Below are 12,854 nucleotides of genomic sequence, written 5' to 3' on the forward strand. Positions count from 1 at the left end.
CGTATGTACTCACCTATATTCTACTTTGCCTTTGCCTCTACGATACCTCCGATGCTAATAGTGATCCTCTAAATTCCACCCCTGGCTCTCCTGTCAGTGCTACTAGCAACCCTCCCACTACCCGATGGTACCTTAAGGATATCAAATCCTGGAACATTACCCATGCCCAACATTTCAGACATCTAGTCTCTTCCTATCTTAATCTCCATTCTAATTCTTCTATCGTACCCCACTTCTGGCTCTCTCAACCCTTTTTAAATAACTATACCGCCGCCCAACAACTATTCTGGACTAAATATGCCTTTTGTAATAACAGACTTAGACACATTACTCAAGACTTCGTGTTACCATGTGAGGAATACTATAAGGCTAATGTTACAGGTCTTTTTAGCCCTGTCTGGCATGCCACTGATACTGACACAGGTTGGGATGACTCTAACATCCTTGAAGGGAATCCCCTTCGCTGTCATCGTATGGAGCTTGTTAGAACTACTTGGGCCCACTCTCCTCATTATATCTACCATTTTCAACAATTAGGTTTACAATATTTCCCTATTTCTGTTAGGTTTGAGGAATCTAATATAACTATCCAATATGCTTTCGATAACGAACCCCCCTTCACCTGCAGGGATGCTACCCGATTGTCTTTGATAGCACGTATGTTTTCCCTGTGGGAGGAGGAAGGTCCAATAACTGATTATTCCCCTTGGTATGATGACTATGCAAATGCGTATGACGATGAATATGAGAGTACGGAACCTACTCCAACGACTCCTGCAACTACGTCAGTATCTCCTACCATTTCCCAGCTCACCACAACCACTGCCAACACAAAACCTTATAATCTATGTAAGACAGGAACTAGAGTCCAATATTGCAAACCTTCCTTTCGATGGCCCCCTCTTATACCCGAACCTTTTGGTACTGTTTGTCCAATTAACATCTCTGCTCTCTTTGAGAAACTCAATTTACCTTATAATGCCTCCCATGATGTCAACCTTCTTAAAGACAAAACCAACAAGGCTAAAGTCACTTGTGTAGCTGACTTCCCTAACTTGCCCATCTTTGGTAGATTTGAAACACTTAATGCTTTCAGCCCTTACGTAGTAAAGAATATTTCTTTTCCCCCTATTGATAAATGGTGGGACATAATGGCCCTAGGCACACAAACATGGAGATATCCCCTGGTCATCACTGATCCTGTTCCCCAATCTTTTGCAAATTTATTGAACTCTGCCCCTCAGGCAACTTCTTTCCCTAGGGGACTTTCACCGTTTCAAGTAACTTGCTTGCGCTCCGTCTTTGCCACTATGATTTTCGCCTCAAACGGAACGGCCGAAATGGGCTGGTTCTGCTTCCGCATTCCCCCATTACCTAAAGGTTCTGCTTCTGTCTATATCCAAGGTTTGAAAGACAAGTTTAAATTGTTGGACATAGTCGTACCATCTTCTCGCTATGTCCAAAGGCTCTTCAACTTCACTGGCATAGTATACGCTGGCAACAACACCAATAATGTGGTTTTGTTTGCTGAATATACTGACCTTCACATATACAATAGAACCAGACATGCACAACCTGACCACTTCTCGTATTTTTCTTCTCCTACAGAACAGAATGTTTCTACCCCTTTTTTTCTTAGACGCATGATATGGGAATGGAGGAACGGCTCTGAACCTTTACCTAATGCTATGCCCATTTGGAACTTAACCCATATTTACCTCTTTAATAGTTCCAACTATAACGCTTCAAACCCTGCACAGGCACTATCCCCTTATTATTCTAGCCCTACTGTCCCAGTTTTTATCCTCACTGATTATTCTTCCAAACTCAATGTTTCCCTATATAGACCCGATGCCTATATGAGACCTAGCCTCAGAGGTGCACAAACTGGTGGATCTGAATCTAGACCTTTCCCTGAGTTCTTTCCTGTCCTCAACCTCTCTGATCCTTATATCTCTGACAATATTCATAGGCTACACCTGCCCTGCTTGCCCCCGATACACGCCAATGCTTATAACGATACCTTGGGATTCCCCTTTATCCCTAAAACTGGTCTTTACCGCTGCCATTGGTCCCCCATTGGTCAGAAAAATCTTTATGCCACTCATAGGTCTATATATTATAACCACTCTGTTTATGATGTACCCATGAATATATACAATGCTTCTGTTATAAACTCTACTTAATATCCAGAACGCTCCACTCTAAGCAGGCTTGACCCTGCGGTCACTATCATCAATTATGCTTATCCTGCTATCCAGGAGATTACTTTACAAATTGATCAAAATCCTTTCCCTAATACACCATATATGTACCCCCACTATGGGTGCTCCAATAAATCAATCACTGACTCTATTGTTAGGTATAATGTTGAGGCCGCTGACAACCATTCGGTATCCTGGTGGCTCACGGCTGGCATGGATTTCTCCCGCTGGCCGCGACCCCGTAAAATTGGCTACCTTCCTTACTACTTTTACATGCTGGCACCCGGAAAGAATAACCGTTGGTATGTTTATGACATGGTGTCCCATACTATCCTCAAGAACAACACTGACTTAGTAGATAATTTCAGATACTCTGATGTCTATGAAGTAAAATTGGATCATAAAATGTGCTATAGATCTCTAGGCTTAGAACCTTGCTTGATCCACAGAGGAGGTATTAACTCCTCCTATTCCTGGATCACTGCTCACTTCCCTCGCTCCGTTATCTTCCCACCTTGGAATCCTATGATCTCACAGACTGCTCCTATGTATATGCCTCTTACTTATGCCCCCATACGTGTTCTTATTCAACCCGTCGTTACTCCCATCCATCTTGTTTTGGACCTAGCGGAGATCTCATCTAATCTGGACCCCTGCGCACTCTCTACTCCTGCTGTCCTCCCTGATCTCTATTACAACCTCCAGGGAACTAAATCTATGCGCCGCCCGCTACAGGCCATGGCTATTGGTGCCTTCCTGGCAGGAACCACAATAGGCTCTCTCATCGCTGGCGCTATGACAGCGGAACTCAGAGCTGAACTCACCTCTGTCAAATCCTTGGTAGATCAGCACTCCAGGATTTTGCATGGTGTTTCCAGAAACCTACATACTATGAGTGCCTTACTCGATAAGTTACAAGCTGAATACCACATCCTTCACTCTGAACTGCGCTCCTTACAACAATCATACGCTGTCACCACTAATATGCTCACCTCTGCCGTTAGCCATCTACAAACTCAGCAAGAGTGCCATCATGTTGAAGCCCTTCTTCGTGCATCCTTTATGGATTTAAGGTCTTTGTTCCTTACAGGCATTGGCCAGGAGACCAGCTCTATGGTCACTATTTTAGATCCTACCCACGAGAGTTATTGTGACAATGGAAAATGTTCTCTACACCTTTGGGAAATATCTACCTCCCAGGCTATCGTGGCTTACAAAACCAAACCAACCCCACGCTACGTTGATGGTACATGGTTGATGCCCTTGGAATCTATGTATTGGGCTACCTTCAATAACCTCAATTGGTTTATTCCTGAATCTTCATTGTGGAAATTCGGGAAAAATACAGCCATTTCCTTTGAATTGATTAAGGACGTACCACCTACTACTGATGTCTCGGTACATCTCCCGACCTCGTCTATATCTGACTTGGGAAATTATAGGATCCTCACCTGCCACTCTGGCAATTATTCGGTACAACGCTGGCATAATGCTTCCTTCAATGACTTTGTCGACTTGAACCCCGGCTGTCACCTACACTCCAATGTGATGATGGTCCGCCACATACCTTTGGACAAAACTGCGCTCACCCACGTGGCATACATCTCCAACCACACCTTTGGACTTAATGCCTTTTTCAAGACTCCTGCATACGCTGATAAATTGGAAGCTACAGTACAATCTTCTCTTCAGGCCATGAATAACCTTTTTGCACAAAACGAAAAAGTTTACAGGGCTTATGATAAAGCCATCTCCAAGGACATTAATCAACTCAGCCATTCCACCGCTCACATACAAGCACTGGTGGAACATTCTTTGTTGACCCCTAGGCATATTTTCCAGGATAGTCACAAGGATTGCACCATCTTTGGATTTTTCCGCTGATTGGTTGCTGCTGACTTTACCTGTATTACCAGATGGAATCCTTGGCACTGGATAAAACAGACTATTTCTCTGCTTGTCTTTATTATTGGTGCTCTCATCAAACTCAAACTACTTCTGTTTACCTGCAGACGTATCTCCGCAGAACAACATGCCAAGATTACCAAGCTACAACTCTACCACCCACCGCACCACCTCCCAGCAGAGGCGTAGACGCTCTCATCACAGAAGATTCCGTCCTAGACGCAGAGTGGACCAACTGGAAACCTCCCACGCATCTCTCTGCACTTTGTGCATTTCCTTCCATGTACATGACTTCTTTATCATTGCGGCCCTTCGCACTTATACTCCTGAGTCACTTCATACCCTGGTCTGCCTCGCTAAATCCCTAACTCCTCGTTTATTACCTTGCACCATTTGTTCATATACATTGCCATCTCTGGTCCGCTTCCAACCATACACATTTCCCACACCTCCCTCATTACCTTCTTTATTGACACATTTATGGACTCATAGGAACCCTGATAACTTTTTAATGAAAGACTATCTTTTCAACAAACACCCATATCATAATCAGGCCTTATTGGGCTTACTCACGGCCATTCTTAGATCTCCTACTACTAAACACGTTGATGGTTGTGCTTGGTTTGCAAGCATTGATCTCTTATATCCTTCTTCACTCCATGATTACCTTACCCCCAGTACCCTGCGCACACTACCCTCTTTGGAATTCTTATGCTGGAAGGCTGTGTTACAACCTTATTTATTCCGCTTATGGAAATATGTCTATTTACACTATACTGCCCCTCCTCTCCTTTCTCTCCATGACTACCGTATACCTAGCTTTTCTGACTCCTGCTTTTCCCTACTTTAGGTTTTTCTTCGCCTTTATGTACTAACCTCTGGCTATGGACCACCTCTTCCGGCGATATGTAATCGGCCGGCCTCGCCGCGCAGATTCTACTTACATCTGCATAGATGGCTCAGTCTTTGACCTGAACAAGCTCCCAACATTGCTCCAACCACCTGCATCTCACTCCTCCTTCATGATGGACTACTACAACCAGATACTTCCTGAATACGTGCTTCATTTGCCCGGACACGAAGATCTTCTCCGGAGACTCCTGAAGTACTGTTATGTTGGAGACCTTGTTACCCTCAGTGGAGCGGCGACTCCCCTTTTGGGGAACCCACCGCTCCAGGGGACGGACTGATTGGAGCATATAATTGGACATGAGTGACTCCATGCTGCCAGACCAATCTGACCGTGTAATTTTTCTTTTCTCTCTGTCCTTCCTTCCTTTCTGTGTGAGCCATACTGATATGCTAATTAGGAAACCCTAAGGTGTGCAGTGATATGCTAATGAGTAAACCCTAAGGTTTTACAGTATGATAAGGAATGTGTGCTGTGCCAAAAAAACTATGTGTGCTCAGATAGTTATGCAAATTATGTAACCCTAAGGTTTTAGAGTGTGATAAAGTGTGTGCTGTGATTTTTGCTGATTTTAAAAATGTATAAAAACCCAACGTTGTAACTGGATCGGTGGCAGTCCTCCTTGCTTGCCTCCCGGAGCACGACTGCCCCGTCGGTACCAGCCACCATTGGTCATTGCCTTGCCATCCTCCGAGACTGTTTTGCTGTATGAGAGAACCGTCAATAAAGAGCTACACGTTGGACCCAACTTCTTGGTAAGAGTCAATTCTTGTTTCCTCTGATCTGTACCTCAGGTGAAGGTTCCTAGGTGCACTTCAAGAAGAAGACGCGAGCCGGGTGCTCGCGTCAGTGTGTCTAGTTAAATTTTGTTGGAAAGTGGAAAATAAAAGAATTCAATTCAAGGAAGGTATATAACAAATACAAAGTTCTGTTCTTATATTTTTCTTCCTAAAATTGACCTATCTTCTCCATCCTCAGCAAATGGTACAACCATCCATTTGCCCAGCTATTTCAAACCCAAACCATGAAGTCATCCTTGATTTCTTCTTTTTCCTTGGTCCTCACATCTGACCCACCAGAAGTCTTAACACCAGAAACCCCATCAGATTCACCTCCAGAATCCATCCTGAAATATAACTCTCTCTCTGGCCACCATTCTATCCCAAGCTACTGTCACCACCTCCTACTCAAGTACTGCAACAGCCCACCTGGTATTCCTGCTTCTACTGCAATCCCTACACCCTAGTATCCAAAGACTAGGCAGAGTGATCTACATGAAATATAAAGCAAATATTTTAATTTCTTCCCTGTACAAAGCCTCCCAGCAGCTCCCGCTTTCAGATTTAAAAACAAAACAAAACAAAAAATTCCTTCCATGTGGACTGACTGATGTTTTTTGGTACTGGGGACTTAACGCAAGGGCACTTAACCACTGAGTCACACCCCCATCCCTTTTTACTTTTCATTTTCAGAAGGGCCTAGTTAAATTGCTTAGGGCCTTGCTAAATTGCTCAGGCTGGCCTAGAATTTGCAGTCCTCCTGACTTAGCATCCTGAATCCCTGTATTACAGGTGTGTGCCACCAGGCCGACTTTTCCATGGATTTCAAGACAGTGCTTTTCTGGCTCCTGAGACCTTTCTGTCCCTATCTCACTAAGCTTCAGCTACACAGACCCTCTCATGCTGTGCCCACACAGGTCATGCATGTGCTCCTTCATGGCACTATGGATTTATCTGGAGCTGCTTTGAATGACCCTTCCCCACATTGGGCCTCATAGGTCCCACTTTTCCTCACATTGGGCCTCATAGGTCCCCAGAGAGACTCCACCTTGCATTCATTCTACCCCACCCTATTAGTGCTAGGAAGTTATTCAGGTTTATTTCCTTCATAGCACTTGTTGTAATTTAAAAAAAAAAAATTAACCTATGCTTTCATCTGTTGTTTCATTCCCCCACTGAATAGGATGTACATTTCAAGAGAACAGGAATATCATTTCTCTTGCTTGCTAACAAGAGAAATGATCTTTCTTCTCTCAGAAGCCTAAAACATTGCCCATGTGAACTTCAAGAAAAACTGAATCTTACTTGGGTACAAGGGTGTATGCCTGTAATCCCAGCTACTTGGGAAGCTGGGGCAGAAAGTTTTCAAGTTCCAGGTCAGCCTTGGCAAGTTCAAGAAAAGCCTTGTAACCAAGGCTTTGCAAGACCTTGCCTCAAAATAAAAAATGAAAAGGGCTGAGAGATATAGCTCGGCAAAGCATTCCTGTGTTCAACCCTTAGTGCCCCCCCACCCCCACCCACCAAAGAAAGGAAAAGTTAAATCTCCAACAAGGATCCCAAGTGGTAAACTGTGCCTAAAATTAAAAATGGCGTCTGACAGCCATTTGCTAACTGTGGGGTCATACATGTACTCTGTGTTCCTGGAGGAACCATTCACTGATCTTTGTGGTCCTTACCTGAGGCATTTTACTGGTTGGATAAACAGGCTCCTATCCTCTGGAAAGTCTCATTTTGCTGCTAAGACCTACACAGAGTCATATGCAAATATCGACCAATCAGGAATGGTCATGATTGCAACCCTTCATTTACATAAAACCAATCAATCAGGATTGAACTTCAAACATCCCTCATTTGCATAGGCAGGAGAGTAAGAGCCTGGGCAGAAACTTTCTCTAATATGCCCCCTCACCCAACCTTGTTCCTTCTAGATTTATTTTCCTTTATTATTTTTTTTGGTACCAATGGCTGCTTCTTCCTGCCCTTTGCGGGGCAGCATGAGGGTGGGGACAGTTGCTGCTGGAGATTGAACCCAGGGTCTCACACATGGTTAGCAAGCGACTTACAGCTGAGCTATAATCCACCACCAACCACCCCCATCGCCTTTTTTTTTTTTTTTTTTTTTAATACAGTCTTGCTAAATTGACCAGACTGACCCCAAATTTATGATCCTGCTGTCTCAGCTTTCTCAGTATCTGGGAGGCTGAGGGGTTGGTTACCACACTGGGCTCTTTTCTTTTGTTGCTTCTTTTCGTTCTTATTTCTTGTTTGTTTGTTTTATTTTGTTTTTTTAGGTCTCCCACATTTATTGTATTATTTTATAATGATTTTTGTTACACCTGTCACATAGAATATATTTAATAAACATTTGCAAGTAAATTAACATGATTACTGAAACCTATTTGTGTCTTTTAAAGTTCTTAAAAACGGAAGTTAAAATGTCAGCACAATGGGAATTCCATTCATATTTTCTATAGTGCTCAATAATCCAAAATGTATATGATAACATGGGACTAAAATCAAAAGGTTTAACTGAATAGGCCAGTCCACAAACTGCACCTGTACTATTCCCACATCAAAATTCTTTTTTATTAGCCATGTGTGGTGCAGCACACCTGCAATCCCAGCAATTTGGGAGGTTGAGACAAGAGCATGGCAAGTTTGAGGCCAACCTGGGCAATTTAAGGAGCACCTGTCTCAAAATAAAAAACAAAAAGGGCTAGGGACTTGGCTCAGTAACGAAGCGTTCCTGAGATCAATCCCCAGTACCAAACAAACAAACAAAAAAACACATTTTTACTTTAATTATAGAAGGAAGAGGGGCAGGTTACTGTTAGGAAAGGAAATAAAGTTTACAAAGCTAGGGGTGGGAAAGGTGCCAATTGTGAGCTTATTCCTATGGGGCACTCCTTCTTGAAGGGCAACTAACTACAAGAGAATTACTGGTTAGAAAAGTTCCCAAAAGTTACTTTCAACAGAAAGACTAATTATCTCAAACTTCTCTCCCTAGAGAAAAGCACCTTCCTTCCATCCTCCATTGATACCTCTGTCTTCGTGGCCCCCTGTAATATTACTTCTCTGGGTTTTAAAGAAAATCTTTGTGTTTAATAAATGTATGGTTCCGTTGCTGAACTGCTATTTAAAAGCATTAAAAAACACCCTTGAGAATACCTTTAATTTCTTAGTTTGTGTTCTGTTTGGTGGAGGGAGGAGAGAATGAATGAACATGGTAAGGAGAAAATGAAATTACATCAAAATGGGGTAAAGAAACTCCATTTTGAGGAGTTTCTTGCCTAGGATATTAAAGGATGTTATTTCTGTGTTTTCCTCTCACTATGCTACACCCAAATGTCCCCAAGAATAACAGCTTAAAAAAAAAAATTATTAATCTCTTAAGATAAGGATGGAATAGGGTGAGACTTAAAGAAGTAAGCAGGATAGGATAGTTGATTTTAAAAAGACAAAGTCCCCAGGGTACAGTACAGTGGTAGAGCCTAGCATGCAGGAGGCTCTGGATTCACCCCCCAGTACCACAAAAACAAAAACATAATAAGAAAAAAAAAATTTTTTTTTTTTTTTTTTTTTTTTTTGGTGCTGAGGATCCAACCCAGGGCCTTGTGCTTGCAAGGCAAGCACTCTACTGACTGAGCTATCTCCCCAGCCCCAGAAAAATTAAAAAAAAAAAAAATTAGGGTTATCCTATTTACTCTAATCCCACATTTGACAAGACTACTTCTGAGCTTTAACAGAAGAAAATGTTATTTGGGAATAGTTTTAATCAAAAAGCAAGTGCTAGAACTAGCTAGCATTTACCTTTCTCTGTACTATATTTATTATAATTCCAGCTTGATAAATTGTGTTCAATTTGGTGGGGGAAGGAAAGAACACAGCCCTACAACACTTAAGACACCATAGTCCTCCCAATTCTGTCTCTACAATAATACAGATCTTTCAGAGAAGGGAGGAAAAAATTAAAATTATCCAATTCTTCCAATAGGAAGACAACATCTACCTAGCAATGACTGGCTACCAGGTCAATAAAAACAAACAAACTGCAGTAGGAAATATTTAAATTAATTTTTTTTTTTTTTGAAGTGCTGGGGATTGAAACCAGGGCCTTGTGCTTGCAAGGCAAGCACTCTAGAACTGAGCTATATTCCAATCCCTAAATTAATCTTAAGAACGAAGCCACAAGTCGTAGCATTACCTGAAGATTTTTCTTTCAGATGGGAAGAACCAAGAAGACCTCAGAATATTTTATGCAATTTATTTGGCAAATACTGAAGGGAGATAGAGGAAGATTGCAGGTTGTAGTGGGTAAGAAGAGGAAGAACCATAATAAATGTATGGTTTTACTGCTAAACTGCTATTTAAATACATTAAAAAATGCCCTATTTAAAAGTCCCCATTACTTCACTCCCTGAATCACAGCATATTTGTTGAAGAAGGTTGATAAGAGGGGATAGTTGGCAACAATGGAACAAATAATATTAACCCTTGTGGATGAGAACCCTTGCTCTCAAATACTCAAATCCTGGGCTCTGCACAAGTAAACCAACCAGACTTTCCATTTTCTCATAAGAAATTCACATGTATTTTATGTATCATAATCCATGTCACACATGCTCCAGATACCTGAGAAAGATCAGCAGTACTCTGACTTGACAATGATAATCCAGCTGTGCTGATGTTTATTATGAATTATGGATATACCTTTCAAATTACTGTTTAGCAGTATTAATTCTTAGTGAAAGGAAGCTGAGGGAGAAAGAAGACAATGCTGCTTCATGATAATATTTAGTACATAAATGAGTTGGGAATGCATTGAAACAGCATTCTAGGGCCCATGGAAACAGTCGGCCCACTGGGAATACTTTGTCCTATGGAGCTGCTTCTGAAGGAATGCCTACAACCAGCAAAGTCAGAAATACTGACTAATAGTCATTTTAAAATCTCCCTGATGGGCTGTGGGTGCAGCTCAGTGGTAGAACACTTGCCTAGTGTCTGGATTTGATCCCTGGCCTCACAAAAAATTTTAAATGTCATCTTAAAATCACTGCTGATTAGAGCAGGCTAGAAAATTGTCTGTTAATAAAAAAGGAGGTTTGGCAAATGTACTTAATGCTCTAGTCAAAAAGAAAAGCACAGAAACAGACAAACTGAACTATTGAGTGGCCCAGGGGAAGAAGGCTTGTGTCACATGTTTTTATGAATTATCAGGTGAGCTGGCAGACACACATCACAGTTGCTATTTCAACTGCAATCCACCACACAAACAGAATGAATTCTCCTACTTACATCAAATGGAGCAAAACCTGACTGGGCATTCTGATGACATGGTTCCCTGAAGCAGTCACTAAAAGGAAGTAAAAGACTCATGGCAATGATCCGTGAGCAAAATTTCTCTGCTTCTTCTGGAGGCCCATTCTCCTGCTAACTGAACAGCTTCTCCAACAGAGTTCGCCCTGTGGATAAAACAAAGGCATTAGGCAGGAACACTGGTAGATCACCAGGCTAGAAGCTCTCCAGTGAAGAGAGGAGGTAAACACAAGGAGGGAGCAGCACTGTTTCCAAGACTGCTGACATGCGCAGAAAGGAACCTCTCAAACTGCACAACTACAGTGTGAGGCCTGAGATACCACATAGAAAAGGGTTGCAGGTCTTTCCTCTCCCATCCCAGCGAATAACTCCTGCCTCAGAAGAGAATGGCCCAAGTTACCAGCTATACATTCTCCCTCTAAATGAACACCTTCCTCTTTTAGATTTAATTAGCAATCCTCCTTTCTTTTTTGTTTACCCTGAAGATGTTTCTCTAAGCAAGCAGTTAGTAATCTCAAGGAGCCATCATTTGGACCTAGAAATGTCAGTGACTGACATTCATGGTCTCAGACCTGGGAATGGAGAAGCATGAAGAATGAGGAGACAAGGAGACAGGCAAAGACTCATGGAAAAGGAAAGAGAGTTTTCCAAGGAAAATGCTCTTAAGAGTGTTCCTCAGATGTATAATTCTACAATGAGTCTAGATTTAAGGGATTTTTTATTATTGTGCCCCAAAAAGAGACAGGAAAAGAGAGAAAATAAGACAACACTGTCTGAGGACCCTACAGAACATGGGTCCCCCAGTCCAAGGTTCTCAATCTTGGTTGTCACTGATGCATTGAGGACACAGTTTTGAGAAAAAGGAAAAAGAAGTTTTCTTGCTTTGCTAGCAAAAGAGAAGCAAAGAAGACCCCTGTCCCAGATGCTGTGATTCTGCTCATCAGGGAGAACACAGGATTTTTAAAGAGATTCATGCTAGGTGCTTCCTGTGGGGCATTTTGATTCCCTTGTTAATCTGGGAGACAGCCATTTCTTAAATCTTCTGGCTCTATCCCAGAAGTCTGAATTACTTGGTTCCTGTGGTAGGTGTGTGTTCATAAGCAGACAATTTGGCTAGGATGGGAAAAAAGGCAATCCTTTTCCCCACCCCCAGGTTAGGGAGGAGACAGAGAAAAGGAAACACGTCCATTTTAAAATCAGCCTCACTGGCAGACCAGGGTTATATTCCAAGTATGAGGTGGCCACTGTTACAGCTGTGCCTTAGATCACCTGAAGAGAACAGAATTTTTGAAAGGCTGGGCTTCAGTATTTTATTGGTCACCAGTTGATTTTGTTAAGCAGATGTGAGAACCATGGATGCAATTCCTAATCTATTTCTGACATTAATAGCTCTCTATTCTTCAGAAATATATATAGTTTGTGTCTGTATTCATAAGCTACAGCAAAGGAAATGCAACATCTCAGGCTCCCTTCCAGGGTCACAACTGCTCCTAGGTTCTTGCCCTACGCTGCCCCTCCCTCTCATCTCTAATTAGTGTTTTAAATTTCAACTTTAGATAAAAATCACTGATCCAGAAAAGTCTCCAATGACCTCGTTCCACGCCCTTTTGTAACCCTTAATAAAAGCTCCTTTAGGTAATTAACCATTTTAGTTAATGAAGTGGTTGTGAAACCTTTTATTTTGAAAATATCTACTTGTAAAGGTGGTCCACTTCATGCTTTGAATATAGCCCTTGCTGC

The 12,854-nt window shown here is 42.1% G+C and overlaps 1 long non-coding RNA gene across 1 annotated transcript in view; it reads right to left on the reverse strand.

The window, feature by feature from the left end:
• The window catches only part of LOC124974112 (uncharacterized), a 49,845-nt gene that overhangs the window by 30,712 nt on the left and 6,279 nt on the right, over positions 1-12,854 (reverse strand). Inside the window, exon 2 of the long non-coding RNA XR_007106747.1 lies at positions 11,094-11,260. This is a non-coding gene — a long non-coding RNA (uncharacterized LOC124974112). The remainder of the gene's footprint in view (positions 1-11,093; positions 11,261-12,854) is intronic.

Source organism: Sciurus carolinensis, unplaced genomic scaffold (genome assembly GCF_902686445.1).
Source record: "Sciurus carolinensis unplaced genomic scaffold, mSciCar1.2, whole genome shotgun sequence".
Lineage (NCBI taxonomy): Eukaryota > Metazoa > Chordata > Mammalia > Rodentia > Sciuridae > Sciurus > Sciurus carolinensis.